General features: G+C 45.4%; 44 non-coding genes across 44 annotated transcripts; all 44 read right to left on the bottom strand.

Moving 5' to 3' along the window:
- Positions 1-90: 90 nt before the first annotated feature.
- Positions 91-162, bottom strand: TRNAA-UGC (transfer RNA alanine (anticodon UGC)). Its single transcript has one exon. It is a non-coding gene; the product is annotated as a tRNA-Ala (tRNA).
- Positions 163-323: 161 nt separating this feature from the next.
- Positions 324-395, bottom strand: TRNAA-UGC (transfer RNA alanine (anticodon UGC)). The gene has a single exon. It is a non-coding gene; the product is annotated as a tRNA-Ala (tRNA).
- A 159-nt stretch (positions 396-554) lies between these two features.
- On the bottom strand, positions 555-626 carry TRNAA-CGC (transfer RNA alanine (anticodon CGC)). The gene has a single exon. It is a non-coding gene; the product is annotated as a tRNA-Ala (tRNA).
- Positions 627-1,166: 540 nt separating this feature from the next.
- On the bottom strand, positions 1,167-1,238 carry TRNAA-UGC (transfer RNA alanine (anticodon UGC)). The gene has a single exon. It is a non-coding gene; the product is annotated as a tRNA-Ala (tRNA).
- Positions 1,239-2,583: 1,345 nt separating this feature from the next.
- On the bottom strand, positions 2,584-2,655 carry TRNAA-UGC (transfer RNA alanine (anticodon UGC)). Its single transcript has one exon. It is a non-coding gene; the product is annotated as a tRNA-Ala (tRNA).
- Positions 2,656-2,816: 161 nt separating this feature from the next.
- Positions 2,817-2,888, bottom strand: TRNAA-UGC (transfer RNA alanine (anticodon UGC)). The gene has a single exon. It is a non-coding gene; the product is annotated as a tRNA-Ala (tRNA).
- Positions 2,889-3,047: 159 nt separating this feature from the next.
- Positions 3,048-3,119, bottom strand: TRNAA-CGC (transfer RNA alanine (anticodon CGC)). Its single transcript has one exon. It is a non-coding gene; the product is annotated as a tRNA-Ala (tRNA).
- Positions 3,120-3,659: 540 nt separating this feature from the next.
- On the bottom strand, positions 3,660-3,731 carry TRNAA-UGC (transfer RNA alanine (anticodon UGC)). The gene has a single exon. It is a non-coding gene; the product is annotated as a tRNA-Ala (tRNA).
- Positions 3,732-5,076: 1,345 nt separating this feature from the next.
- On the bottom strand, positions 5,077-5,148 carry TRNAA-UGC (transfer RNA alanine (anticodon UGC)). The gene has a single exon. It is a non-coding gene; the product is annotated as a tRNA-Ala (tRNA).
- Positions 5,149-5,309: 161 nt separating this feature from the next.
- Positions 5,310-5,381, bottom strand: TRNAA-UGC (transfer RNA alanine (anticodon UGC)). The gene has a single exon. It is a non-coding gene; the product is annotated as a tRNA-Ala (tRNA).
- A 159-nt stretch (positions 5,382-5,540) lies between these two features.
- TRNAA-CGC (transfer RNA alanine (anticodon CGC)) lies at positions 5,541-5,612 on the bottom strand. The gene has a single exon. It is a non-coding gene; the product is annotated as a tRNA-Ala (tRNA).
- Positions 5,613-6,152: 540 nt separating this feature from the next.
- Positions 6,153-6,224, bottom strand: TRNAA-UGC (transfer RNA alanine (anticodon UGC)). The gene has a single exon. It is a non-coding gene; the product is annotated as a tRNA-Ala (tRNA).
- A 1,345-nt stretch (positions 6,225-7,569) lies between these two features.
- Positions 7,570-7,641, bottom strand: TRNAA-UGC (transfer RNA alanine (anticodon UGC)). Its single transcript has one exon. It is a non-coding gene; the product is annotated as a tRNA-Ala (tRNA).
- Positions 7,642-7,802: 161 nt separating this feature from the next.
- Positions 7,803-7,874, bottom strand: TRNAA-UGC (transfer RNA alanine (anticodon UGC)). The gene has a single exon. It is a non-coding gene; the product is annotated as a tRNA-Ala (tRNA).
- A 159-nt stretch (positions 7,875-8,033) lies between these two features.
- On the bottom strand, positions 8,034-8,105 carry TRNAA-CGC (transfer RNA alanine (anticodon CGC)). The gene has a single exon. It is a non-coding gene; the product is annotated as a tRNA-Ala (tRNA).
- A 540-nt stretch (positions 8,106-8,645) lies between these two features.
- TRNAA-UGC (transfer RNA alanine (anticodon UGC)) lies at positions 8,646-8,717 on the bottom strand. Its single transcript has one exon. It is a non-coding gene; the product is annotated as a tRNA-Ala (tRNA).
- Positions 8,718-10,062: 1,345 nt separating this feature from the next.
- On the bottom strand, positions 10,063-10,134 carry TRNAA-UGC (transfer RNA alanine (anticodon UGC)). The gene has a single exon. It is a non-coding gene; the product is annotated as a tRNA-Ala (tRNA).
- A 161-nt stretch (positions 10,135-10,295) lies between these two features.
- TRNAA-UGC (transfer RNA alanine (anticodon UGC)) lies at positions 10,296-10,367 on the bottom strand. The gene has a single exon. It is a non-coding gene; the product is annotated as a tRNA-Ala (tRNA).
- A 159-nt stretch (positions 10,368-10,526) lies between these two features.
- TRNAA-CGC (transfer RNA alanine (anticodon CGC)) lies at positions 10,527-10,598 on the bottom strand. The gene has a single exon. It is a non-coding gene; the product is annotated as a tRNA-Ala (tRNA).
- A 540-nt stretch (positions 10,599-11,138) lies between these two features.
- On the bottom strand, positions 11,139-11,210 carry TRNAA-UGC (transfer RNA alanine (anticodon UGC)). Its single transcript has one exon. It is a non-coding gene; the product is annotated as a tRNA-Ala (tRNA).
- A 1,344-nt stretch (positions 11,211-12,554) lies between these two features.
- TRNAA-UGC (transfer RNA alanine (anticodon UGC)) lies at positions 12,555-12,626 on the bottom strand. Its single transcript has one exon. It is a non-coding gene; the product is annotated as a tRNA-Ala (tRNA).
- A 161-nt stretch (positions 12,627-12,787) lies between these two features.
- On the bottom strand, positions 12,788-12,859 carry TRNAA-UGC (transfer RNA alanine (anticodon UGC)). Its single transcript has one exon. It is a non-coding gene; the product is annotated as a tRNA-Ala (tRNA).
- Positions 12,860-13,018: 159 nt separating this feature from the next.
- Positions 13,019-13,090, bottom strand: TRNAA-CGC (transfer RNA alanine (anticodon CGC)). The gene has a single exon. It is a non-coding gene; the product is annotated as a tRNA-Ala (tRNA).
- Positions 13,091-13,630: 540 nt separating this feature from the next.
- Positions 13,631-13,702, bottom strand: TRNAA-UGC (transfer RNA alanine (anticodon UGC)). Its single transcript has one exon. It is a non-coding gene; the product is annotated as a tRNA-Ala (tRNA).
- A 1,345-nt stretch (positions 13,703-15,047) lies between these two features.
- TRNAA-UGC (transfer RNA alanine (anticodon UGC)) lies at positions 15,048-15,119 on the bottom strand. Its single transcript has one exon. It is a non-coding gene; the product is annotated as a tRNA-Ala (tRNA).
- A 161-nt stretch (positions 15,120-15,280) lies between these two features.
- Positions 15,281-15,352, bottom strand: TRNAA-UGC (transfer RNA alanine (anticodon UGC)). The gene has a single exon. It is a non-coding gene; the product is annotated as a tRNA-Ala (tRNA).
- A 159-nt stretch (positions 15,353-15,511) lies between these two features.
- Positions 15,512-15,583, bottom strand: TRNAA-CGC (transfer RNA alanine (anticodon CGC)). Its single transcript has one exon. It is a non-coding gene; the product is annotated as a tRNA-Ala (tRNA).
- A 540-nt stretch (positions 15,584-16,123) lies between these two features.
- On the bottom strand, positions 16,124-16,195 carry TRNAA-UGC (transfer RNA alanine (anticodon UGC)). Its single transcript has one exon. It is a non-coding gene; the product is annotated as a tRNA-Ala (tRNA).
- A 1,345-nt stretch (positions 16,196-17,540) lies between these two features.
- On the bottom strand, positions 17,541-17,612 carry TRNAA-UGC (transfer RNA alanine (anticodon UGC)). The gene has a single exon. It is a non-coding gene; the product is annotated as a tRNA-Ala (tRNA).
- Positions 17,613-17,773: 161 nt separating this feature from the next.
- On the bottom strand, positions 17,774-17,845 carry TRNAA-UGC (transfer RNA alanine (anticodon UGC)). The gene has a single exon. It is a non-coding gene; the product is annotated as a tRNA-Ala (tRNA).
- Positions 17,846-18,004: 159 nt separating this feature from the next.
- Positions 18,005-18,076, bottom strand: TRNAA-CGC (transfer RNA alanine (anticodon CGC)). Its single transcript has one exon. It is a non-coding gene; the product is annotated as a tRNA-Ala (tRNA).
- Positions 18,077-18,616: 540 nt separating this feature from the next.
- TRNAA-UGC (transfer RNA alanine (anticodon UGC)) lies at positions 18,617-18,688 on the bottom strand. Its single transcript has one exon. It is a non-coding gene; the product is annotated as a tRNA-Ala (tRNA).
- Positions 18,689-20,033: 1,345 nt separating this feature from the next.
- On the bottom strand, positions 20,034-20,105 carry TRNAA-UGC (transfer RNA alanine (anticodon UGC)). Its single transcript has one exon. It is a non-coding gene; the product is annotated as a tRNA-Ala (tRNA).
- A 161-nt stretch (positions 20,106-20,266) lies between these two features.
- TRNAA-UGC (transfer RNA alanine (anticodon UGC)) lies at positions 20,267-20,338 on the bottom strand. The gene has a single exon. It is a non-coding gene; the product is annotated as a tRNA-Ala (tRNA).
- A 159-nt stretch (positions 20,339-20,497) lies between these two features.
- On the bottom strand, positions 20,498-20,569 carry TRNAA-CGC (transfer RNA alanine (anticodon CGC)). Its single transcript has one exon. It is a non-coding gene; the product is annotated as a tRNA-Ala (tRNA).
- A 540-nt stretch (positions 20,570-21,109) lies between these two features.
- Positions 21,110-21,181, bottom strand: TRNAA-UGC (transfer RNA alanine (anticodon UGC)). Its single transcript has one exon. It is a non-coding gene; the product is annotated as a tRNA-Ala (tRNA).
- Positions 21,182-22,526: 1,345 nt separating this feature from the next.
- Positions 22,527-22,598, bottom strand: TRNAA-UGC (transfer RNA alanine (anticodon UGC)). Its single transcript has one exon. It is a non-coding gene; the product is annotated as a tRNA-Ala (tRNA).
- Positions 22,599-22,759: 161 nt separating this feature from the next.
- Positions 22,760-22,831, bottom strand: TRNAA-UGC (transfer RNA alanine (anticodon UGC)). The gene has a single exon. It is a non-coding gene; the product is annotated as a tRNA-Ala (tRNA).
- Positions 22,832-22,990: 159 nt separating this feature from the next.
- TRNAA-CGC (transfer RNA alanine (anticodon CGC)) lies at positions 22,991-23,062 on the bottom strand. Its single transcript has one exon. It is a non-coding gene; the product is annotated as a tRNA-Ala (tRNA).
- A 540-nt stretch (positions 23,063-23,602) lies between these two features.
- TRNAA-UGC (transfer RNA alanine (anticodon UGC)) lies at positions 23,603-23,674 on the bottom strand. The gene has a single exon. It is a non-coding gene; the product is annotated as a tRNA-Ala (tRNA).
- Positions 23,675-25,019: 1,345 nt separating this feature from the next.
- Positions 25,020-25,091, bottom strand: TRNAA-UGC (transfer RNA alanine (anticodon UGC)). The gene has a single exon. It is a non-coding gene; the product is annotated as a tRNA-Ala (tRNA).
- Positions 25,092-25,252: 161 nt separating this feature from the next.
- Positions 25,253-25,324, bottom strand: TRNAA-UGC (transfer RNA alanine (anticodon UGC)). The gene has a single exon. It is a non-coding gene; the product is annotated as a tRNA-Ala (tRNA).
- Positions 25,325-25,483: 159 nt separating this feature from the next.
- TRNAA-CGC (transfer RNA alanine (anticodon CGC)) lies at positions 25,484-25,555 on the bottom strand. Its single transcript has one exon. It is a non-coding gene; the product is annotated as a tRNA-Ala (tRNA).
- A 540-nt stretch (positions 25,556-26,095) lies between these two features.
- On the bottom strand, positions 26,096-26,167 carry TRNAA-UGC (transfer RNA alanine (anticodon UGC)). Its single transcript has one exon. It is a non-coding gene; the product is annotated as a tRNA-Ala (tRNA).
- Between the last annotated feature and the right edge of the window lie 54 nt (positions 26,168-26,221).

The following is a 26,221-nucleotide window of genomic DNA, read 5'->3' as shown; positions in this document are numbered from 1 at the left end:
TTGCTGATTGTTCCTTACTACTGCCACTCATTTTGACAGCAGCCAGCACCCAAGTTTTGAACCCAATTGCAACCACCCCAAAGCAAAGGCTGGAGATGCCAGGGATTGAACCCGGGGCCTCACACATGCAAAGCGTGCGCTCTACCACTGAGCTACATCCCCTGCTTCTTCCTGCTTTTCTGTGCCTTTTTTTTTTTTTTTTCTTTTGGGGAGGAAGTTTGACTTTAGAGAGAAGTTCTCAACAGGATTTTGCACTTTGTGGGCATAATAAGGCAACTCAGCATGCGCTACATAGTAACTAATCTAGGTTTTAAGATAAAGAATGGAGATGCCGGGGATTGAACCCGGGGCCTCACACATGCAAAGCGCGCGCTCTACCACTGAGCTACATCCCCTTCTTGCTCTTGGATTTCTCTGCCTTTTTTTTTTTTTTCTTTTGGGGAGGAAGTTTGACTTTTGAGAGAAGTTCTCAGCAGGATTTTGCACTTTGTGGGGATCATTAGGCAACTCAGCATGCGCTACATCGCAACTAGACTCGGTTTTAAGATAAAGATTGGAGATGCCGGGGGTTGAACCCGGGACCTCACACATGCGAAGCGTGCGCTCTACCACTGAGCTACATCCCCCATACTTCACATAAGCAGACCTGTGCTTCTTGTGAGGCGAAAATTCAGGTAGAGGCAAAGTTAGTGCAGCGATCGACCTAGCTGCATTGTTGTATCCTGAAAGGGAGATGGCCCCTCCGCTATAAAACTCTGATCTGACCTCTCTGCCTTTGGCCGAGAACACTAATTGGGAGTCGGTCAGCTGCTGGTTTTCCAGCATACTCGTCCCACAGAAGCCAGCCATACGGCCGCTTTCTTTCGGACAGACCGACATACACACAACCCGAATGTCAGGCAGTTTTTCTTGAACCAGCCGTTGTCTCCTGACATTCGGCCCGTGAGTACCAGGTTAGAGTGTTACCCCCAAGTTTGACTTTAGAGAGAGGAACAAAGGAAAGAATTCCAGGCTGTCTGCTCCACCCTTATATATGCTAATGGCTTTGGAGGGTGAGGACATGGACGTTTATTGTAAGGGTTGTTTTGGCCAAATGTTTCTCAGGTGTGTGTGCACATGCCGAGGTAGCAGCTGCTTCCCTTGGAGTAGGATAAGTAAGGCTTACTTGGAGATGCCGGGGATTGAACCCGGGGCCTCACACATGCAAAGCGTGCGCTCTACCACTGAGCTACATCCCCTTATCTCGTGGAGGTCTTTGTGCCTTTTTCTCCACAAAGCTTTAAACGATGTTGCAGCCTTTAACCCGGCACCAGGCCTTCACATCTGTGTTCCACTACAAGTACTCAGGGCCTCCTTCACTTCCCAAAAACAACTACGCTTTCATTTTTTTTCTTCCAGGAAGGACTTTTAGCCTTCAGGAGCCAAAAGAAACCCATTTATGTCCGAATTGTGTTTGTCAGTTAGCTGACAACACATCATCTCCCAGCTGCATAAGTGAGCTCTCTTTGTGTCTGTGTCACATCTAATTACTGTGTGGTTCTCACCTGCACGAGCACTAGTCTGAGAGAGGCAGGGATTATGCGAAGTGAAGTTTCTTCTCAGGAGGTGTCAGGTCTCACACTGCAGATAGAGGTCATGCATTAACCCGTGCAAAGCCATGGCGAAAAGCCTCACGTTTCAACACAATAAGATACCGCTGACACAGGAATGTGAAGATTTCCTCTACTATAGGCTATGCGTACAGTTCAACAAATGACACCATTAAACTACATCTTCAGTGCACATCTTATGCAGGAAGGAAGAATTACTATGCCTTTAAAGAGTAACTCCTCTTTTGTTGAGAAAAAAAATAATCCCCTCTGGGTGATCAATGGACATTGCAAGGATTTTAACAAGCTTTGTTGCAGAGTCTTACCTGTTTCTTCTTCTCTGAAGGAATAGCTTTTTGTTGGATCATGTCTTGTGCAGGACCTATTTTAAATGGGAGTGTTTTTTTTTTCTTCACTTTTGACCAGCTGATGCACTTGCAGGGCTCTAGTGAGAAGAATGACAGGACCTGCAGTCCTTTAGAAGCAATTAACCATTTAGGATCAGCTCACCAAATCTGACATTTTTCTTGCAGAGGATGCCTAAAATCTGACTTGTATCTAAGTGCAGACTTCTGGGAAAATCAATGAGCCAATCACACAAACAGGAAGTGAAATCTCTGGGGGGCTGTTCCGTACACCAGTTGTGTACGGAACGCCTCCAAGTTGCCATATTGCATTGAATTTTATAGAAAATGACAGCGCTGCCGATTGAAAAGGAAAGATCATTTTTTCAATAAATGACTAGTGGTGCAATTGCATATACTATATTATTTTTTCTTATTTGCGATCTTTTTTTCTGAGGAAAGTGGAGATACCCTTAAAGCTTCACGTGAACAACAGACAGCCAATGATGTCAACTAGAGGTTCATATATGTGATTAGCATGCTTCCAAGAAAAGCCTGCCTTGCTGATTGTTCCTTACTACTGCCACTCATTTTGACAGCAGCCAGCACCCAAGTTTTGAACCCAATTGCAACCACCCCAAAGCAAAGGCTGGAGATGCCAGGGATTGAACCCGGGGCCTCACACATGCAAAGCGTGCGCTCTACCACTGAGCTACATCCCCTGCTTCTTCCTGCTTTTCTGTGCCTTTTTTTTTTTTTTTTCTTTTGGGGAGGAAGTTTGACTTTAGAGAGAAGTTCTCAACAGGATTTTGCACTTTGTGGGCATAATAAGGCAACTCAGCATGCGCTACATAGTAACTAATCTAGGTTTTAAGATAAAGAATGGAGATGCCGGGGATTGAACCCGGGGCCTCACACATGCAAAGCGCGCGCTCTACCACTGAGCTACATCCCCTTCTTGCTCTTGGATTTCTCTGCCTTTTTTTTTTTTTTCTTTTGGGGAGGAAGTTTGACTTTTGAGAGAAGTTCTCAGCAGGATTTTGCACTTTGTGGGGATCATTAGGCAACTCAGCATGCGCTACATCGCAACTAGACTCGGTTTTAAGATAAAGATTGGAGATGCCGGGGGTTGAACCCGGGACCTCACACATGCGAAGCGTGCGCTCTACCACTGAGCTACATCCCCCATACTTCACATAAGCAGACCTGTGCTTCTTGTGAGGCGAAAATTCAGGTAGAGGCAAAGTTAGTGCAGCGATCGACCTAGCTGCATTGTTGTATCCTGAAAGGGAGATGGCCCCTCCGCTATAAAACTCTGATCTGACCTCTCTGCCTTTGGCCGAGAACACTAATTGGGAGTCGGTCAGCTGCTGGTTTTCCAGCATACTCGTCCCACAGAAGCCAGCCATACGGCCGCTTTCTTTCGGACAGACCGACATACACACAACCCGAATGTCAGGCAGTTTTTCTTGAACCAGCCGTTGTCTCCTGACATTCGGCCCGTGAGTACCAGGTTAGAGTGTTACCCCCAAGTTTGACTTTAGAGAGAGGAACAAAGGAAAGAATTCCAGGCTGTCTGCTCCACCCTTTTATATGCTAATGGCTTTGGAGGGTGAGGACATGGACGTTTATTGTAAGGGTTGTTTTGGCCAAATGTTTCTCAGGTGTGTGTGCACATGCCGAGGTAGCAGCTGCTTCCCTTGGAGTAGGATAAGTAAGGCTTACTTGGAGATGCCGGGGATTGAACCCGGGGCCTCACACATGCAAAGCGTGCGCTCTACCACTGAGCTACATCCCCTTATCTCGTGGAGGTCTTTGTGCCTTTTTCTCCACAAAGCTTTAAACGATGTTGCAGCCTTTAACCCGGCACCAGGCCTTCACATCTGTGTTCCACTACAAGTACTCAGGGCCTCCTTCACTTCCCAAAAACAACTACGCTTTCATTTTTTTTCTTCCAGGAAGGACTTTTAGCCTTCAGGAGCCAAAAGAAACCCATTTATGTCCGAATTGTGTTTGTCAGTTAGCTGACAACACATCATCTCCCAGCTGCATAAGTGAGCTCTCTTTGTGTCTGTGTCACATCTAATTACTGTGTGGTTCTCACCTGCACGAGCACTAGTCTGAGAGAGGCAGGGATTATGCGAAGTGAAGTTTCTTCTCAGGAGGTGTCAGGTCTCACACTGCAGATAGAGGTCATGCATTAACCCGTGCAAAGCCATGGCGAAAAGCCTCACGTTTCAACACAATAAGATACCGCTGACACAGGAATGTGAAGATTTCCTCTACTATAGGCTATGCGTACAGTTCAACAAATGACACCATTAAACTACATCTTCAGTGCACATCTTATGCAGGAAGGAAGAATTACTATGCCTTTAAAGAGTAACTCCTCTTTTGTTGAGAAAAAAAATAATCCCCTCTGGGTGATCAATGGACATTGCAAGGATTTTAACAAGCTTTGTTGCAGAGTCTTACCTGTTTCTTCTTCTCTGAAGGAATAGCTTTTTGTTGGATCATGTCTTGTGCAGGACCTATTTTAAATGGGAGTGTTTTTTTTTTCTTCACTTTTGACCAGCTGATGCACTTGCAGGGCTCTAGTGAGAAGAATGACAGGACCTGCAGTCCTTTAGAAGCAATTAACCATTTAGGATCAGCTCACCAAATCTGACATTTTTCTTGCAGAGGATGCCTAAAATCTGACTTGTATCTAAGTGCAGACTTCTGGGAAAATCAATGAGCCAATCACACAAACAGGAAGTGAAATCTCTGGGGGGCTGTTCCGTACACCAGTTGTGTACGGAACGCCTCCAAGTTGCCATATTGCATTGAATTTTATAGAAAATGACAGCGCTGCCGATTGAAAAGGAAAGATCATTTTTTCAATAAATGACTAGTGGTGCAATTGCATATACTATATTATTTTTTCTTATTTGCGATCTTTTTTTCTGAGGAAAGTGGAGATACCCTTAAAGCTTCACGTGAACAACAGACAGCCAATGATGTCAACTAGAGGTTCATATATGTGATTAGCATGCTTCCAAGAAAAGCCTGCCTTGCTGATTGTTCCTTACTACTGCCACTCATTTTGACAGCAGCCAGCACCCAAGTTTTGAACCCAATTGCAACCACCCCAAAGCAAAGGCTGGAGATGCCAGGGATTGAACCCGGGGCCTCACACATGCAAAGCGTGCGCTCTACCACTGAGCTACATCCCCTGCTTCTTCCTGCTTTTCTGTGCCTTTTTTTTTTTTTTTTCTTTTGGGGAGGAAGTTTGACTTTAGAGAGAAGTTCTCAACAGGATTTTGCACTTTGTGGGCATAATAAGGCAACTCAGCATGCGCTACATAGTAACTAATCTAGGTTTTAAGATAAAGAATGGAGATACCGGGGATTGAACCCGGGGCCTCACACATGCAAAGCGCGCGCTCTACCACTGAGCTACATCCCCTTCTTGCTCTTGGATTTCTCTGCCTTTTTTTTTTTTTTCTTTTGGGGAGGAAGTTTGACTTTTGAGAGAAGTTCTCAGCAGGATTTTGCACTTTGTGGGGATCATTAGGCAACTCAGCATGCGCTACATCGCAACTAGACTCGGTTTTAAGATAAAGATTGGAGATGCCGGGGGTTGAACCCGGGACCTCACACATGCGAAGCGTGCGCTCTACCACTGAGCTACATCCCCCATACTTCACATAAGCAGACCTGTGCTTCTTGTGAGGCGAAAATTCAGGTAGAGGCAAAGTTAGTGCAGCGATCGACCTAGCTGCATTGTTGTATCCTGAAAGGGAGATGGCCCCTCCGCTATAAAACTCTGATCTGACCTCTCTGCCTTTGGCCGAGAACACTAATTGGGAGTCGGTCAGCTGCTGGTTTTCCAGCATACTCGTCCCACAGAAGCCAGCCATACGGCCGCTTTCTTTCGGACAGACCGACATACACACAACCCGAATGTCAGGCAGTTTTTCTTGAACCAGCCGTTGTCTCCTGACATTCGGCCCGTGAGTACCAGGTTAGAGTGTTACCCCCAAGTTTGACTTTAGAGAGAGGAACAAAGGAAAGAATTCCAGGCTGTCTGCTCCACCCTTATATATGCTAATGGCTTTGGAGGGTGAGGACATGGACGTTTATTGTAAGGGTTGTTTTGGCCAAATGTTTCTCAGGTGTGTGTGCACATGCCGAGGTAGCAGCTGCTTCCCTTGGAGTAGGATAAGTAAGGCTTACTTGGAGATGCCGGGGATTGAACCCGGGGCCTCACACATGCAAAGCGTGCGCTCTACCACTGAGCTACATCCCCTTATCTCGTGGAGGTCTTTGTGCCTTTTTCTCCACAAAGCTTTAAACGATGTTGCAGCCTTTAACCCGGCACCAGGCCTTCACATCTGTGTTCCACTACAAGTACTCAGGGCCTCCTTCACTTCCCAAAAACAACTACGCTTTCATTTTTTTTCTTCCAGGAAGGACTTTTAGCCTTCAGGAGCCAAAAGAAACCCATTTATGTCCGAATTGTGTTTGTCAGTTAGCTGACAACACATCATCTCCCAGCTGCATAAGTGAGCTCTCTTTGTGTCTGTGTCACATCTAATTACTGTGTGGTTCTCACCTGCACGAGCACTAGTCTGAGAGAGGCAGGGATTATGCGAAGTGAAGTTTCTTCTCAGGAGGTGTCAGGTCTCACACTGCAGATAGAGGTCATGCATTAACCCGTGCAAAGCCATGGCGAAAAGCCTCACGTTTCAACACAATAAGATACCGCTGACACAGGAATGTGAAGATTTCCTCTACTATAGGCTATGCGTACAGTTCAACAAATGACACCATTAAACTACATCTTCAGTGCACATCTTATGCAGGAAGGAAGAATTACTATGCCTTTAAAGAGTAACTCCTCTTTTGTTGAGAAAAAAAATAATCCCCTCTGGGTGATCAATGGACATTGCAAGGATTTTAACAAGCTTTGTTGCAGAGTCTTACCTGTTTCTTCTTCTCTGAAGGAATAGCTTTTTGTTGGATCATGTCTTGTGCAGGACCTATTTTAAATGGGAGTGTTTTTTTTTTCTTCACTTTTGACCAGCTGATGCACTTGCAGGGCTCTAGTGAGAAGAATGACAGGACCTGCAGTCCTTTAGAAGCAATTAACCATTTAGGATCAGCTCACCAAATCTGACATTTTTCTTGCAGAGGATGCCTAAAATCTGACTTGTATCTAAGTGCAGACTTCTGGGAAAATCAATGAGCCAATCACACAAACAGGAAGTGAAATCTCTGGGGGGCTGTTCCGTACACCAGTTGTGTACGGAACGCCTCCAAGTTGCCATATTGCATTGAATTTTATAGAAAATGACAGCGCTGCCGATTGAAAAGGAAAGATCATTTTTTCAATAAATGACTAGTGGTGCAATTGCATATACTATATTATTTTTTCTTATTTGCGATCTTTTTTTCTGAGGAAAGTGGAGATACCCTTAAAGCTTCACGTGAACAACAGACAGCCAATGATGTCAACTAGAGGTTCATATATGTGATTAGCATGCTTCCAAGAAAAGCCTGCCTTGCTGATTGTTCCTTACTACTGCCACTCATTTTGACAGCAGCCAGCACCCAAGTTTTGAACCCAATTCCAACCACCCCAAAGCAAAGGCTGGAGATGCCAGGGATTGAACCCGGGGCCTCACACATGCAAAGCGTGCGCTCTACCACTGAGCTACATCCCCTGCTTCTTCCTGCTTTTCTGTGCCTTTTTTTTTTTTTTTTCTTTTGGGGAGGAAGTTTGACTTTAGAGAGAAGTTCTCAACAGGATTTTGCACTTTGTGGGCATAATAAGGCAACTCAGCATGCGCTACATAGTAACTAATCTAGGTTTTAAGATAAAGAATGGAGATGCCGGGGATTGAACCCGGGGCCTCACACATGCAAAGCGCGCGCTCTACCACTGAGCTACATCCCCTTCTTGCTCTTGGATTTCTCTGCCTTTTTTTTTTTTTTCTTTTGGGGAGGAAGTTTGACTTTTGAGAGAAGTTCTCAGCAGGATTTTGCACTTTGTGGGGATCATTAGGCAACTCAGCATGCGCTACATCGCAACTAGACTCGGTTTTAAGATAAAGATTGGAGATGCCGGGGGTTGAACCCGGGACCTCACACATGCGAAGCGTGCGCTCTACCACTGAGCTACATCCCCCATACTTCACATAAGCAGACCTGTGCTTCTTGTGAGGCGAAAATTCAGGTAGAGGCAAAGTTAGTGCAGCGATCGACCTAGCTGCATTGTTGTATCCTGAAAGGGAGATGGCCCCTCCGCTATAAAACTCTGATCTGACCTCTCTGCCTTTGGCCGAGAACACTAATTGGGAGTCGGTCAGCTGCTGGTTTTCCAGCATACTCGTCCCACAGAAGCCAGCCATACGGCCGCTTTCTTTCGGACAGACCGACATACACACAACCCGAATGTCAGGCAGTTTTTCTTGAACCAGCCGTTGTCTCCTGACATTCGGCCCGTGAGTACCAGGTTAGAGTGTTACCCCCAAGTTTGACTTTAGAGAGAGGAACAAAGGAAAGAATTCCAGGCTGTCTGCTCCACCCTTTTATATGCTAATGGCTTTGGAGGGTGAGGACATGGACGTTTATTGTAAGGGTTGTTTTGGCCAAATGTTTCTCAGGTGTGTGTGCACATGCCGAGGTAGCAGCTGCTTCCCTTGGAGTAGGATAAGTAAGGCTTACTTGGAGATGCCGGGGATTGAACCCGGGGCCTCACACATGCAAAGCGTGCGCTCTACCACTGAGCTACATCCCCTTATCTCGTGGAGGTCTTTGTGCCTTTTTCTCCACAAAGCTTTAAACGATGTTGCAGCCTTTAACCCGGCACCAGGCCTTCACATCTGTGTTCCACTACAAGTACTCAGGGCCTCCTTCACTTCCCAAAAACAACTACGCTTTCATTTTTTTTCTTCCAGGAAGGACTTTTAGCCTTCAGGAGCCAAAAGAAACCCATTTATGTCCGAATTGTGTTTGTCAGTTAGCTGACAACACATCATCTCCCAGCTGCATAAGTGAGCTCTCTTTGTGTCTGTGTCACATCTAATTACTGTGTGGTTCTCACCTGCACGAGCACTAGTCTGAGAGAGGCAGGGATTATGCGAAGTGAAGTTTCTTCTCAGGAGGTGTCAGGTCTCACACTGCAGATAGAGGTCATGCATTAACCCGTGCAAAGCCATGGCGAAAAGCCTCACGTTTCAACACAATAAGATACCGCTGACACAGGAATGTGAAGATTTCCTCTACTATAGGCTATGCGTACAGTTCAACAAATGACACCATTAAACTACATCTTCAGTGCACATCTTATGCAGGAAGGAAGAATTACTATGCCTTTAAAGAGTAACTCCTCTTTTGTTGAGAAAAAAAATAATCCCCTCTGGGTGATCAATGGACATTGCAAGGATTTTAACAAGCTTTGTTGCAGAGTCTTACCTGTTTCTTCTTCTCTGAAGGAATAGCTTTTTGTTGGATCATGTCTTGTGCAGGACCTATTTTAAATGGGAGTGTTTTTTTTTTCTTCACTTTTGACCAGCTGATGCACTTGCAGGGCTCTAGTGAGAAGAATGACAGGACCTGCAGTCCTTTAGAAGCAATTAACCATTTAGGATCAGCTCACCAAATCTGACATTTTTCTTGCAGAGGATGCCTAAAATCTGACTTGTATCTAAGTGCAGACTTCTGGGAAAATCAATGAGCCAATCACACAAACAGGAAGTGAAATCTCTGGGGGGCTGTTCCGTACACCAGTTGTGTACGGAACGCCTCCAAGTTGCCATATTGCATTGAATTTTATAGAAAATGACAGCGCTGCCGATTGAAAAGGAAAGATCATTTTTTCAATAAATGACTAGTGGTGCAATTGCATATACTATATTATTTTTTCTTATTTGCGATCTTTTTTTCTGAGGAAAGTGGAGATACCCTTAAAGCTTCACGTGAACAACAGACAGCCAATGATGTCAACTAGAGGTTCATATATGTGATTAGCATGCTTCCAAGAAAAGCCTGCCTTGCTGATTGTTCCTTACTACTGCCACTCATTTTGACAGCAGCCAGCACCCAAGTTTTGAACCCAATTGCAACCACCCCAAAGCAAAGGCTGGAGATGCCAGGGATTGAACCCGGGGCCTCACACATGCAAAGCGTGCGCTCTACCACTGAGCTACATCCCCTGCTTCTTCCTGCTTTTCTGTGCCTTTTTTTTTTTTTTTTCTTTTGGGGAGGAAGTTTGACTTTAGAGAGAAGTTCTCAACAGGATTTTGCACTTTGTGGGCATAATAAGGCAACTCAGCATGCGCTACATAGTAACTAATCTAGGTTTTAAGATAAAGAATGGAGATGCCGGGGATTGAACCCGGGGCCTCACACATGCAAAGCGCGCGCTCTACCACTGAGCTACATCCCCTTCTTGCTCTTGGATTTCTCTGCCTTTTTTTTTTTTTTCTTTTGGGGAGGAAGTTTGACTTTTGAGAGAAGTTCTCAGCAGGATTTTGCACTTTGTGGGGATCATTAGGCAACTCAGCATGCGCTACATCGCAACTAGACTCGGTTTTAAGATAAAGATTGGAGATGCCGGGGGTTGAACCCGGGACCTCACACATGCGAAGCGTGCGCTCTACCACTGAGCTACATCCCCCATACTTCACATAAGCAGACCTGTGCTTCTTGTGAGGCGAAAATTCAGGTAGAGGCAAAGTTAGTGCAGCGATCGACCTAGCTGCATTGTTGTATCCTGAAAGGGAGATGGCCCCTCCGCTATAAAACTCTGATCTGACCTCTCTGCCTTTGGCCGAGAACACTAATTGGGAGTCGGTCAGCTGCTGGTTTTCCAGCATACTCGTCCCACAGAAGCCAGCCATACGGCCGCTTTCTTTCGGACAGACCGACATACACACAACCCGAATGTCAGGCAGTTTTTCTTGAACCAGCCGTTGTCTCCTGACATTCGGCCCGTGAGTACCAGGTTAGAGTGTTACCCCCAAGTTTGACTTTAGAGAGAGGAACAAAGGAAAGAATTCCAGGCTGTCTGCTCCACCCTTTTATATGCTAATGGCTTTGGAGGGTGAGGACATGGACGTTTATTGTAAGGGTTGTTTTGGCCAAATGTTTCTCAGGTGTGTGTGCACATGCCGAGGTAGCAGCTGCTTCCCTTGGAGTAGGATAAGTAAGGCTTACTTGGAGATGCCGGGGATTGAACCCGGGGCCTCACACATGCAAAGCGTGCGCTCTACCACTGAGCTACATCCCCTTATCTCGTGGAGGTCTTTGTGCCTTTTTCTCCACAAAGCTTTAAACGATGTTGCAGCCTTTAACCCGGCACCAGGCCTTCACATCTGTGTTCCACTACAAGTACTCAGGGCCTCCTTCACTTCCCAAAAACAACTACGCTTTCATTTTTTTTCTTCCAGGAAGGACTTTTAGCCTTCAGGAGCCAAAAGAAACCCATTTATGTCCGAATTGTGTTTGTCAGTTAGCTGACAACACATCATCTCCCAGCTGCATAAGTGAGCTCTCTTTGTGTCTGTGTCACATCTAATTACTGTGTGGTTCTCACCTGCACGAGCACTAGTCTGAGAGAGGCAGGGATTATGCGAAGTGAAGTTTCTTCTCAGGAGGTGTCAGGTCTCACACTGCAGATAGAGGTCATGCATTAACCCGTGCAAAGCCATGGCGAAAAGCCTCACGTTTCAACACAATAAGATACCGCTGACACAGGAATGTGAAGATTTCCTCTACTATAGGCTATGCGTACAGTTCAACAAATGACACCATTAAACTACATCTTCAGTGCACATCTTATGCAGGAAGGAAGAATTACTATGCCTTTAAAGAGTAACTCCTCTTTTGTTGAGAAAAAAAATAATCCCCTCTGGGTGATCAATGGACATTGCAAGGATTTTAACAAGCTTTGTTGCAGAGTCTTACCTGTTTCTTCTTCTCTGAAGGAATAGCTTTTTGTTGGATCATGTCTTGTGCAGGACCTATTTTAAATGGGAGTGTTTTTTTTTCTTCACTTTTGACCAGCTGATGCACTTGCAGGGCTCTAGTGAGAAGAATGACAGGACCTGCAGTCCTTTAGAAGCAATTAACCATTTAGGATCAGCTCACCAAATCTGACATTTTTCTTGCAGAGGATGCCTAAAATCTGACTTGTATCTAAGTGCAGACTTCTGGGAAAATCAATGAGCCAATCACACAAACAGGAAGTGAAATCTCTGGGGGGCTGTTCCGTACACCAGTTGTGTACGGAACGCCTCCAAGTTGCCATATTGCATTGAATTTTATAGAAAATGACAGCGCTGCCGATTGAAAAGGAAAGATCATTTTTTCAATAAATGACTAGTGGTGCAATTGCATATACTATATTATTTTTTCTTATTTGCGATCTTTTTTTCTGAGGAAAGTGGAGATACCCTTAAAGCTTCACGTGAACAACAGACAGCCAATGATGTCAACTAGAGGTTCATATATGTGATTAGCATGCTTCCAAGAAAAGCCTGCCTTGCTGATTGTTCCTTACTACTGCCACTCATTTTGACAGCAGCCAGCACCCAAGTTTTGAACCCAATTGCAACCACCCCAAAGCAAAGGCTGGAGATGCCAGGGATTGAACCCGGGGCCTCACACATGCAAAGCGTGCGCTCTACCACTGAGCTACATCCCCTGCTTCTTCCTGCTTTTCTGTGCCTTTTTTTTTTTTTTTTCTTTTGGGGAGGAAGTTTGACTTTAGAGAGAAGTTCTCAACAGGATTTTGCACTTTGTGGGCATAATAAGGCAACTCAGCATGCGCTACATAGTAACTAATCTAGGTTTTAAGATAAAGAATGGAGATGCCGGGGATTGAACCCGGGGCCTCACACATGCAAAGCGCGCGCTCTACCACTGAGCTACATCCCCTTCTTGCTCTTGGATTTCTCTGCCTTTTTTTTTTTTTTCTTTTGGGGAGGAAGTTTGACTTTTGAGAGAAGTTCTCAGCAGGATTTTGCACTTTGTGGGGATCATTAGGCAACTCAGCATGCGCTACATCGCAACTAGACTCGGTTTTAAGATAAAGATTGGAGATGCCGGGGGTTGAACCCGGGACCTCACACATGCGAAGCGTGCGCTCTACCACTGAGCTACATCCCCCATACTTCACATAAGCAGACCTGTGCTTCTTGTGAGGCGAAAATTCAGGTAGAGGCAAAGTTAGTGCAGCGATCGACCTAGCTGCATTGTTGTATCCTGAAAGGGAGATGGCCCCTCCGCTATAAAACTCTGATCTGACCTCTCTGCCTTTGGCCGAGAACACTAATTGAGAGTCGGTCAGCTGCTGGTTTTCCAGCATACTCGTCCCACAGAAGCCAGCCATACGGCCGCTTTCTTTCGGACAGACCGACATACACACAACCCGAATGTCAGGCAGTTTTTCTTGAACCAGCCGTTGTCTCCTGACATTCGGCCCGTGAGTACCAGGTTAGAGTGTTACCCCCAAGTTTGACTTTAGAGAGAGGAACAAAGGAAAGAATTCCAGGCTGTCTGCTCCACCCTTTTATATGCTAATGGCTTTGGAGGGTGAGGACATGGACGTTTATTGTAAGGGTTGTTTTGGCCAAATGTTTCTCAGGTGTGTGTGCACATGCCGAGGTAGCAGCTGCTTCCCTTGGAGTAGGATAAGTAAGGCTTACTTGGAGATGCCGGGGATTGAACCCGGGGCCTCACACATGCAAAGCGTGCGCTCTACCACTGAGCTACATCCCCTTATCTCGTGGAGGTCTTTGTGCCTTTTTCTCCACAAAGCTTTAAACGATGTTGCAGCCTTTAACCCGGCACCAGGCCTTCACATCTGTGTTCCACTACAAGTACTCAGGGCCTCCTTCACTTCCCAAAAACAACTACGCTTTCATTTTTTTTCTTCCAGGAAGGACTTTTAGCCTTCAGGAGCCAAAAGAAACCCATTTATGTCCGAATTGTGTTTGTCAGTTAGCTGACAACACATCATCTCCCAGCTGCATAAGTGAGCTCTCTTTGTGTCTGTGTCACATCTAATTACTGTGTGGTTCTCACCTGCACGAGCACTAGTCTGAGAGAGGCAGGGATTATGCGAAGTGAAGTTTCTTCTCAGGAGGTGTCAGGTCTCACACTGCAGATAGAGGTCATGCATTAACCCGTGCAAAGCCATGGCGAAAAGCCTCACGTTTCAACACAATAAGATACCGCTGACACAGGAATGTGAAGATTTCCTCTACTATAGGCTATGCGTACAGTTCAACAAATGACACCATTAAACTACATCTTCAGTGCACATCTTATGCAGGAAGGAAGAATTACTATGCCTTTAAAGAGTAACTCCTCTTTTGTTGAGAAAAAAAATAATCCCCTCTGGGTGATCAATGGACATTGCAAGGATTTTAACAAGCTTTGTTGCAGAGTCTTACCTGTTTCTTCTTCTCTGAAGGAATAGCTTTTTGTTGGATCATGTCTTGTGCAGGACCTATTTTAAATGGGAGTGTTTTTTTTTTCTTCACTTTTGACCAGCTGATGCACTTGCAGGGCTCTAGTGAGAAGAATGACAGGACCTGCAGTCCTTTAGAAGCAATTAACCATTTAGGATCAGCTCACCAAATCTGACATTTTTCTTGCAGAGGATGCCTAAAATCTGACTTGTATCTAAGTGCAGACTTCTGGGAAAATCAATGAGCCAATCACACAAACAGGAAGTGAAATCTCTGGGGGGCTGTTCCGTACACCAGTTGTGTACGGAACGCCTCCAAGTTGCCATATTGCATTGAATTTTATAGAAAATGACAGCGCTGCCGATTGAAAAGGAAAGATCATTTTTTCAATAAATGACTAGTGGTGCAATTGCATATACTATATCATTTTTTCTTATTTGCGATCTTTTTTTCTGAGGAAAGTGGAGATACCCTTAAAGCTTCACGTGAACAACAGACAGCCAATGATGTCAACTAGAGGTTCATATATGTGATTAGCATGCTTCCAAGAAAAGCCTGCCTTGCTGATTGTTCCTTACTACTGCCACTCATTTTGACAGCAGCCAGCACCCAAGTTTTGAACCCAATTGCAACCACCCCAAAGCAAAGGCTGGAGATGCCAGGGATTGAACCCGGGGCCTCACACATGCAAAGCGTGCGCTCTACCACTGAGCTACATCCCCTGCTTCTTCCTGCTTTTCTGTGCCTTTTTTTTTTTTTTTTCTTTTGGGGAGGAAGTTTGACTTTAGAGAGAAGTTCTCAACAGGATTTTGCACTTTGTGGGCATAATAAGGCAACTCAGCATGCGCTACATAGTAACTAATCTAGGTTTTAAGATAAAGAATGGAGATGCCGGGGATTGAACCCGGGGCCTCACACATGCAAAGCGCGCGCTCTACCACTGAGCTACATCCCCTTCTTGCTCTTGGATTTCTCTGCCTTTTTTTTTTTTTTCTTTTGGGGAGGAAGTTTGACTTTTGAGAGAAGTTCTCAGCAGGATTTTGCACTTTGTGGGGATCATTAGGCAACTCAGCATGCGCTACATCGCAACTAGACTCGGTTTTAAGATAAAGATTGGAGATGCCGGGGGTTGAACCCGGGACCTCACACATGCGAAGCGTGCGCTCTACCACTGAGCTACATCCCCCATACTTCACATAAGCAGACCTGTGCTTCTTGTGAGGCGAAAATTCAGGTAGAGGCAAAGTTAGTGCAGCGATCGACCTAGCTGCATTGTTGTATCCTGAAAGGGAGATGGCCCCTCCGCTATAAAACTCTGATCTGACCTCTCTGCCTTTGGCCGAGAACACTAATTGGGAGTCGGTCAGCTGCTGGTTTTCCAGCATACTCGTCCCACAGAAGCCAGCCATACGGCCGCTTTCTTTCGGACAGACCGACATACACACAACCCGAATGTCAGGCAGTTTTTCTTGAACCAGCCGTTGTCTCCTGACATTCGGCCCGTGAGTACCAGGTTAGAGTGTTACCCCCAAGTTTGACTTTAGAGAGAGGAACAAAGGAAAGAATTCCAGGCTGTCTGCTCCACCCTTATATATGCTAATGGCTTTGGAGGGTGAGGACATGGACGTTTATTGTAAGGGTTGTTTTGGCCAAATGTTTCTCAGGTGTGTGTGCACATGCCGAGGTAGCAGCTGCTTCCCTTGGAGTAGGATAAGTAAGGCTTACTTGGAGATGCCGGGGATTGAACCCGGGGCCTCACACATGCAAAGCGTGCGCTCTACCACTGAGCTACATCCCCTTATCTCGTGGAGGTCTTTGTGCCTTTTTCTCCACAAAGCTTTAAACGATGTTGCAGCCTTTAACCCGGCACCAGGCCTTCACATCTGTGTTCCACTACAAGTACTCAGGGCCTCCTTCACTTCCCAAAAACAACTACGCTTTCATTTTTTTTCTTCCAGGAAGGACTTTTAGCCTTCAGGAGCCAAAAGAAACCCATTTATGTCCGAATTGTGTTTGTCAGTTAGCTGACAACACATCATCTCCCAGCTGCATAAGTGAGCTCTCTTTGTGTCTGTGTCACATCTAATTACTGTGTGGTTCTCACCTGCACGAGCACTAGTCTGAGAGAGGCAGGGATTATGCGAAGTGAAGTTTCTTCTCAGGAGGTGTCAGGTCTCACACTGCAGATAGAGGTCATGCATTAACCCGTGCAAAGCCATGGCGAAAAGCCTCACGTTTCAACACAATAAGATACCGCTGACACAGGAATGTGAAGATTTCCTCTACTATAGGCTATGCGTACAGTTCAACAAATGACACCATTAAACTACATCTTCAGTGCACATCTTATGCAGGAAGGAAGAATTACTATGCCTTTAAAGAGTAACTCCTCTTTTGTTGAGAAAAAAAATAATCCCCTCTGGGTGATCAATGGACATTGCAAGGATTTTAACAAGCTTTGTTGCAGAGTCTTACCTGTTTCTTCTTCTCTGAAGGAATAGCTTTTTGTTGGATCATGTCTTGTGCAGGACCTATTTTAAATGGGAGTGTTTTTTTTTTCTTCACTTTTGACCAGCTGATGCACTTGCAGGGCTCTAGTGAGAAGAATGACAGGACCTGCAGTCCTTTAGAAGCAATTAACCATTTAGGATCAGCTCACCAAATCTGACATTTTTCTTGCAGAGGATGCCTAAAATCTGACTTGTATCTAAGTGCAGACTTCTGGGAAAATCAATGAGCCAATCACACAAACAGGAAGTGAAATCTCTGGGGGGCTGTTCCGTACACCAGTTGTGTACGGAACGCCTCCAAGTTGCCATATTGCATTGAATTTTATAGAAAATGACAGCGCTGCCGATTGAAAAGGAAAGATCATTTTTTCAATAAATGACTAGTGGTGCAATTGCATATACTATATTATTTTTTCTTATTTGCGATCTTTTTTTCTGAGGAAAGTGGAGATACCCTTAAAGCTTCACGTGAACAACAGACAGCCAATGATGTCAACTAGAGGTTCATATATGTGATTAGCATGCTTCCAAGAAAAGCCTGCCTTGCTGATTGTTCCTTACTACTGCCACTCATTTTGACAGCAGCCAGCACCCAAGTTTTGAACCCAATTGCAACCACCCCAAAGCAAAGGCTGGAGATGCCAGGGATTGAACCCGGGGCCTCACACATGCAAAGCGTGCGCTCTACCACTGAGCTACATCCCCTGCTTCTTCCTGCTTTTCTGTGCCTTTTTTTTTTTTTTTTCTTTTGGGGAGGAAGTTTGACTTTAGAGAGAAGTTCTCAACAGGATTTTGCACTTTGTGGGCATAATAAGGCAACTCAGCATGCGCTACATAGTAACTAATCTAGGTTTTAAGATAAAGAATGGAGATGCCGGGGATTGAACCCGGGGCCTCACACATGCAAAGCGCGCGCTCTACCACTGAGCTACATCCCCTTCTTGCTCTTGGATTTCTCTGCCTTTTTTTTTTTTTTCTTTTGGGGAGGAAGTTTGACTTTTGAGAGAAGTTCTCAGCAGGATTTTGCACTTTGTGGGGATCATTAGGCAACTCAGCATGCGCTACATCGCAACTAGACTCGGTTTTAAGATAAAGATTGGAGATGCCGGGGGTTGAACCCGGGACCTCACACATGCGAAGCGTGCGCTCTACCACTGAGCTACATCCCCCATACTTCACATAAGCAGACCTGTGCTTCTTGTGAGGCGAAAATTCAGGTAGAGGCAAAGTTAGTGCAGCGATCGACCTAGCTGCATTGTTGTATCCTGAAAGGGAGATGGCCCCTCCGCTATAAAACTCTGATCTGACCTCTCTGCCTTTGGCCGAGAACACTAATTGGGAGTCGGTCAGCTGCTGGTTTTCCAGCATACTCGTCCCACAGAAGCCAGCCATACGGCCGCTTTCTTTCGGACAGACCGACATACACACAACCCGAATGTCAGGCAGTTTTTCTTGAACCAGCCGTTGTCTCCTGACATTCGGCCCGTGAGTACCAGGTTAGAGTGTTACCCCCAAGTTTGACTTTAGAGAGAGGAACAAAGGAAAGAATTCCAGGCTGTCTGCTCCACCCTTTTATATGCTAATGGCTTTGGAGGGTGAGGACATGGACGTTTATTGTAAGGGTTGTTTTGGCCAAATGTTTCTCAGGTGTGTGTGCACATGCCGAGGTAGCAGCTGCTTCCCTTGGAGTAGGATAAGTAAGGCTTACTTGGAGATGCCGGGGATTGAACCCGGGGCCTCACACATGCAAAGCGTGCGTTCTACCACTGAGCTACATCCCCTTATCTCGTGGAGGTCTTTGTGCCTTTTTCTCCACAAAGCTTTAAACGATGTTGCAGCCTTTAACCCGGCACCAGGCCTTCACATCTGTGTTCCACTACAAGTACTCAGGGCCTCCTTCACTTCCCAAAAACAACTACGCTTTCATTTTTTTTCTTCCAGGAAGGACTTTTAGCCTTCAGGAGCCAAAAGAAACCCATTTATGTCCGAATTGTGTTTGTCAGTTAGCTGACAACACATCATCTCCCAGCTGCATAAGTGAGCTCTCTTTGTGTCTGTGTCACATCTAATTACTGTGTGGTTCTCACCTGCACGAGCACTAGTCTGAGAGAGGCAGGGATTATGCGAAGTGAAGTTTCTTCTCAGGAGGTGTCAGGTCTCACACTGCAGATAGAGGTCATGCATTAACCCGTGCAAAGCCATGGCGAAAAGCCTCACGTTTCAACACAATAAGATACCGCTGACACAGGAATGTGAAGATTTCCTCTACTATAGGCTATGCGTACAGTTCAACAAATGACACCATTAAACTACATCTTCAGTGCACATCTTATGCAGGAAGGAAGAATTACTATGCCTTTAAAGAGTAACTCCTCTTTTGTTGAGAAAAAAAATAATCCCCTCTGGGTGATCAATGGACATTGCAAGGATTTTAACAAGCTTTGTTGCAGAGTCTTACCTGTTTCTTCTTCTCTGAAGGAATAGCTTTTTGTTGGATCATGTCTTGTGCAGGACCTATTTTAAATGGGAGTGTTTTTTTTTTCTTCACTTTTGACCAGCTGATGCACTTGCAGGGCTCTAGTGAGAAGAATGACAGGACCTGCAGTCCTTTAGAAGCAATTAACCATTTAGGATCAGCTCACCAAATCTGACATTTTTCTTGCAGAGGATGCCTAAAATCTGACTTGTATCTAAGTGCAGACTTCTGGGAAAATCAATGAGCCAATCACACAAACAGGAAGTGAAATCTCTGGGGGGCTGTTCCGTACACCAGTTGTGTACGGAACGCCTCCAAGTTGCCATATTGCATTGAATTTTATAGAAAATGACAGCGCTGCCGATTGAAAAGGAAAGATCATTTTTTCAATAAATGACTAGTGGTGCAATTGCATATACTATATTATTTTTTCTTATTTGCGATCTTTTTTTCTGAGGAAAGTGGAGATACCCTTAAAGCTTCACGTGAACAACAGACAGCCAATGATGTCAACTAGAGGTTCATATATGTGATTAGCATGCTTCCAAGAAAAGCCTGCCTTGCTGATTGTTCCTTACTACTGCCACTCATTTTGACAGCAGCCAGCACCCAAGTTTTGAACCCAATTGCAACCACCCCAAAGCAAAGGCTGGAGATGCCAGGGATTGAACCCGGGGTCTCACACATGCAAAGCGTGCGCTCTACCACTGAGCTACATCCCCTGCTTCTTCCTGCTTTTCTGTGCCTTTTTTTTTTTTTTTTCTTTTGGGGAGGAAGTTTGACTTTAGAGAGAAGTTCTCAACAGGATTTTGCACTTTGTGGGCATAATAAGGCAACTCAGCATGCGCTACATAGTAACTAATCTAGGTTTTAAGATAAAGAATGGAGATGCCGGGGATTGAACCCGGGGCCTCACACATGCAAAGCGCGCGCTCTACCACTGAGCTACATCCCCTTCTTGCTCTTGGATTTCTCTGCCTTTTTTTTTTTTTTCTTTTGGGGAGGAAGTTTGACTTTTGAGAGAAGTTCTCAGCAGGATTTTGCACTTTGTGGGGATCATTAGGCAACTCAGCATGCGCTACATCGCAACTAGACTCGGTTTTAAGATAAAGATTGGAGATGCCGGGGGTTGAACCCGGGACCTCACACATGCGAAGCGTGCGCTCTACCACTGAGCTACATCCCCCATACTTCACATAAGCAGACCTGTGCTTCTTGTGAGGCGAAAATTCAGGTAGAGGCAAAGTTAGTGCAGCGATCGACCTAGCTGCATTGTTGTATCCTGAAAGGGAGATGGCCCCTCCGCTATAAAACTCTGATCTGACCTCTCTGCCTTTGGCCGAGAACACTAATTGGGAGTCGGTCAGCTGCTGGTTTTCCAGCATACTCGTCCCACAGAAGCCAGCCATACGGCCGCTTTCTTTCGGACAGACCGACATACACACAACCCGAATGTCAGGCAGTTTTTCTTGAACCAGCCGTTGTCTCCTGACATTCGGCCCGTGAGTACCAGGTTAGAGTGTTACCCCCAAGTTTGACTTTAGAGAGAGGAACAAAGGAAAGAATTCCAGGCTGTCTGCTCCACCCTTATATATGCTAATGGCTTTGGAGGGTGAGGACATGGACGTTTATTGTAAGGGTTGTTTTGGCCAAATGTTTCTCAGGTGTGTGTGCACATGCCGAGGTAGCAGCTGCTTCCCTTGGAGTAGGATAAGTAAGGCTTACTTGGAGATGCCGGGGATTGAACCCGGGGCCTCACACATGCAAAGCGTGCGCTCTACCACTGAGCTACATCCCCTTATCTCGTGGAGGTCTTTGTGCCTTTTTCTCCACAAAGCTTTAAACGATGTTGCAGCCTTTAACCCGGCACCAGGCCTTCACATCTGTGTTCCACTACAAGTACTCAGGGCCTCCTTCACTTCCCAAAAACAACTACGCTTTCATTTTTTTTCTTCCAGGAAGGACTTTTAGCCTTCAGGAGCCAAAAGAAACCCATTTATGTCCGAATTGTGTTTGTCAGTTAGCTGACAACACATCATCTCCCAGCTGCATAAGTGAGCTCTCTTTGTGTCTGTGTCACATCTAATTACTGTGTGGTTCTCACCTGCACGAGCACTAGTCTGAGAGAGGCAGGGATTATGCGAAGTGAAGTTTCTTCTCAGGAGGTGTCAGGTCTCACACTGCAGATAGAGGTCATGCATTAACCCGTGCAAAGCCATGGCGAAAAGCCTCACGTTTCAACACAATAAGATACCGCTGACACAGGAATGTGAAGATTTCCTCTACTATAGGCTATGCGTACAGTTCAACAAATGACACCATTAAACTACATCTTCAGTGCACATCTTATGCAGGAAGGAAGAATTACTATGCCTTTAAAGAGTAACTCCTCTTTTGTTGAGAAAAAAAATAATCCCCTCTGGGTGATCAATGGACATTGCAAGGATTTTAACAAGCTTTGTTGCAGAGTCTTACCTGTTTCTTCTTCTCTGAAGGAATAGCTTTTTGTTGGATCATGTCTTGTGCAGGACCTATTTTAAATGGGAGTGTTTTTTTTTTCTTCACTTTTGACCAGCTGATGCACTTGCAGGGCTCTAGTGAGAAGAATGACAGGACCTGCAGTCCTTTAGAAGCAATTAACCATTTAGGATCAGCTCACCAAATCTGACATTTTTCTTGCAGAGGATGCCTAAAATCTGACTTGTATCTAAGTGCAGACTTCTGGGAAAATCAATGAGCCAATCACACAAACAGGAAGTGAAATCTCTGGGGGGCTGTTCCGTACACCAGTTGTGTACGGAACGCCTCCAAGTTGCCATATTGCATTGAATTTTATAGAAAATGACAGCGCTGCCGATTGAAAAGGAAAGATCATTTTTTCAATAAATGACTAGTGGTGCAATTGCATATACTATATTATTTTTTCTTATTTGCGATCTTTTTTTCTGAGGAAAGTGGAGATACCCTTAAAGCTTCACGTGAACAACAGACAGCCAATGATGTCAACTAGAGGTTCATATATGTGATTAGCATGCTTCCAAGAAAAGCCTGCCTTGCTGATTGTTCCTTACTACTGCCACTCATTTTGACAGCAGCCAGCACCCAAGTTTTGAACCCAATTGCAACCACCCCAAAGCAAAGGCTGGAGATGCCAGGGATTGAACCCGGGGCCTCACACATGCAAAGCGTGCGCTCTACCACTGAGCTACATCCCCTGCTTCTTCCTGCTTTTCTGTGCCTTTTTTTTTTTTTTTTCTTTTGGGGAGGAAGTTTGACTTTAGAGAGAAGTTCTCAACAGGATTTTGCACTTTGTGGGCATAATAAGGCAACTCAGCATGCGCTACATAGTAACTAATCTAGGTTTTAAGATAAAGAATGGAGATGCCGGGGATTGAACCCGGGGCCTCACACATGCAAAGCGCGCGCTCTACCACTGAGCTACATCCCCTTCTTGCTCTTGGATTTCTCTGCCTTTTTTTTTTTTTTCTTTTGGGGAGGAAGTTTGACTTTTGAGAGAAGTTCTCAGCAGGATTTTGCACTTTGTGGGGATCATTAGGCAACTCAGCATGCGCTACATCGCAACTAGACTCGGTTTTAAGATAAAGATTGGAGATGCCGGGGGTTGAACCCGGGACCTCACACATGCGAAGCGTGCGCTCTACCACTGAGCTACATCCCCCATACTTCACATAAGCAGACCTGTGCTTCTTGTGAGGCGAAAATTCAGGTAGAGGCAAAGTTAGTGCAGCGATCGACCTAGCTGCATTGTTGTATCCTGAAAGGGAGATGGCCCCTCCGCTATAAAACTCTGATCTGACCTCTCTGCCTTTGGCCGAGAACACTAATTGGGAGTCGGTCAGCTGCTGGTTTTCCAGCATACTCGTCCCACAGAAGCCAGCCATACGGCCGCTTTCTTTCGGACAGACCGACATACACACAACCCGAATGTCAGGCAGTTTTTCTTGAACCAGCCGTTGTCTCCTGACATTCGGCCCGTGAGTACCAGGTTAGAGTGTTACCCCCAAGTTTGACTTTAGAGAGAGGAACAAAGGAAAGAATTCCAGGCTGTCTGCTCCACCCTTTTATATGCTAATGGCTTTGGAGGGTGAGGACATGGACGTTTATTGTAAGGGTTGTTTTGGCCAAATGTTTCTCAGGTGTGTGTGCACATGCCGAGGTAGCAGCTGCTTCCCTTGGAGTAGGATAAGTAAGGCTTACTTGGAGATGCCGGGGATTGAACCCGGGGCCCCACACATGCAAAGCGTGCGCTCTACCACTGAGCTACATCCCCTTATCTCGTGGAGGTCTTTGTGCCTTTTTCTCCACAAAGCTTTAAACGATGTTGCAGCCTTTAACCCGGCACCAGGCCTTCACATCTGTGTTCCACTACAAGTACTCAGGGCCTCCTTCACTTCCCAAAAACAACTACGCTTTCATTTTTTTTCTTCCAGGAAGGACTTTTAGCCTTCAGGAGCCAAAAGAAACCCATTTATGTCCGAATTGTGTTTGTCAGTTAGCTGACAACACATCATCTCCCAGCTGCATAAGTGAGCTCTCTTTGTGTCTGTGTCACATCTAATTACTGTGTGGTTCTCACCTGCACGAGCACTAGTCTGAGAGAGGCAGGGATTATGCGAAGTGAAGTTTCTTCTCAGGAGGTGTCAGGTCTCACACTGCAGATAGAGGTCATGCATTAACCCGTGCAAAGCCATGGCGAAAAGCCTCACGTTTCAACACAATAAGATACCGCTGACACAGGAATGTGAAGATTTCCTCTACTATAGGCTATGCGTACAGTTCAACAAATGACACCATTAAACTACATCTTCAGTGCACATCTTATGCAGGAAGGAAGAATTACTATGCCTTTAAAGAGTAACTCCTCTTTTGTTGAGAAAAAAAATAATCCCCTCTGGGTGATCAATGGACATTGCAAGGATTTTAACAAGCTTTGTTGCAGAGTCTTACCTGTTTCTTCTTCTCTGAAGGAATAGCTTTTTGTTGGATCATGTCTTGTGCAGGACCTATTTTAAATGGGAGTGTTTTTTTTTTCTTCACTTTTGACCAGCTGATGCACTTGCAGGGCTCTAGTGAGAAGAATGACAGGACCTGCAGTCCTTTAGAAGCAATTAACCATTTAGGATCAGCTCACCAAATCTGACATTTTTCTTGCAGAGGATGCCTAAAATCTGACTTGTATCTAAGTGCAGACTTCTGGGAAAATCAATGAGCCAATCACACAAACAGGAAGTGAAATCTCTGGGGGGCTGTTCCGTACACCAGTTGTGTACGGAACGCCTCCAAGTTGCCATATTGCATTGAATTTTATAGAAAATGACAGCGCTGCCGATTGAAAAGGAAAGATCATTTTTTCAATAAATGACTAGTGGTGCAATTGCATATACTATATTATTTTTTCTTATTTGCGATCTTTTTTTCTGAGGAAAGTGGAGATACCCTTAAAGCTTCACGTGAACAACAGACAGCCAATGATGTCAACTAGAGGTTCATATATGTGATTAGCATGCTTCCAAGAAAAGCCTGCCTTGCTGATTGTTCCTTACTACTGCCACTCATTTTGACAGCAGCCAGCACCCAAGTTTTGAACCCAATTGCAACCACCCCAAAGCAAAGGCTGGAGATGCCAGGGATTGAACCCGGGGTCTCACACATGCAAAGCGTGCGCTCTACCACTGAGCTACATCCCCTGCTTCTTCCTGCTTTTCTGTGCCTTTTTTTTTTTTTTTTCTTTTGGGGAGGAAGTTTGACTTTAGAGAGAAGTTCTCAACAGGATTTTGCACTTTGTGGGCATAATAAGGCAACTCAGCATGCGCTACATAGTAACTAATCTAGGTTTTAAGATAAAGAATGGAGATGCCGGGGATTGAACCCGGGGCCTCACACATGCAAAGCGCGCGCTCTACCACTGAGCTACATCCCCTTCTTGCTCTTGGATTTCTCTGCCTTTTTTTTTTTTTTCTTTTGGGGAGGAAGTTTGACTTTTGAGAGAAGTTCTCAGCAGGATTTTGCACTTTGTGGGGATCATTAGGCAACTCAGCATGCGCTACATCGCAACTAGACTCGGTTTTAAGATAAAGATTGGAGATGCCGGGGGTTGAACCCGGGACCTCACACATGCGAAGCGTGCGCTCTACCACTGAGCTACATCCCCCATACTTCACATAAGCAGACCTGTGCTTCTTGTGAGGCGAAAATTCAGGTAGAGGCAAAGTTAGTGCAGCGATCGACCTAGCTGCATTGTTGTATCCTGAAAGGGAGATGGCCCCTCCGCTATAAAACTCTGATCTGACCTCTCTGCCTTTGGCCGAGAACACTAATTGGGAGTCGGTCAGCTGCTGGTTTTCCAGCATACTCGTCCCACAGAAGCCAGCCATACGGCCGCTTTCTTTCGGACAGACCGACATACACACAACCCGAATGTCAGGCAGTTTTTCTTGAACCAGCCGTTGTCTCCTGACATTCGGCCCGTGAGTACCAGGTTAGAGTGTTACCCCCAAGTTTGACTTTAGAGAGAGGAACAAAGGAAAGAATTCCAGGCTGTCTGCTCCACCCTTATATATGCTAATGGCTTTGGAGGGTGAGGACATGGACGTTTATTGTAAGGGTTGTTTTGGCCAAATGTTTCTCAGGTGTGTGTGCACATGCCGAGGTAGCAGCTGCTTCCCTTGGAGTAGGATAAGTAAGGCTTACTTGGAGATGCCGGGGATTGAACCCGGGGCCTCACACATGCAAAGCGTGCGCTCTACCACTGAGCTACATCCCCTTATCTCGTGGAGGTCTTTGTGCCTTTTTCTCCACAAAGCTTTAAACGATGTTG

Source organism: Aquarana catesbeiana, linkage group LG07 (assembly GCF_042186555.1).
Source record: "Aquarana catesbeiana isolate 2022-GZ linkage group LG07, ASM4218655v1, whole genome shotgun sequence".
Taxonomy (NCBI): domain Eukaryota; kingdom Metazoa; phylum Chordata; class Amphibia; order Anura; family Ranidae; genus Aquarana; species Aquarana catesbeiana.
This window is presented reverse-complemented; position numbering and strand designations above follow the sequence as displayed.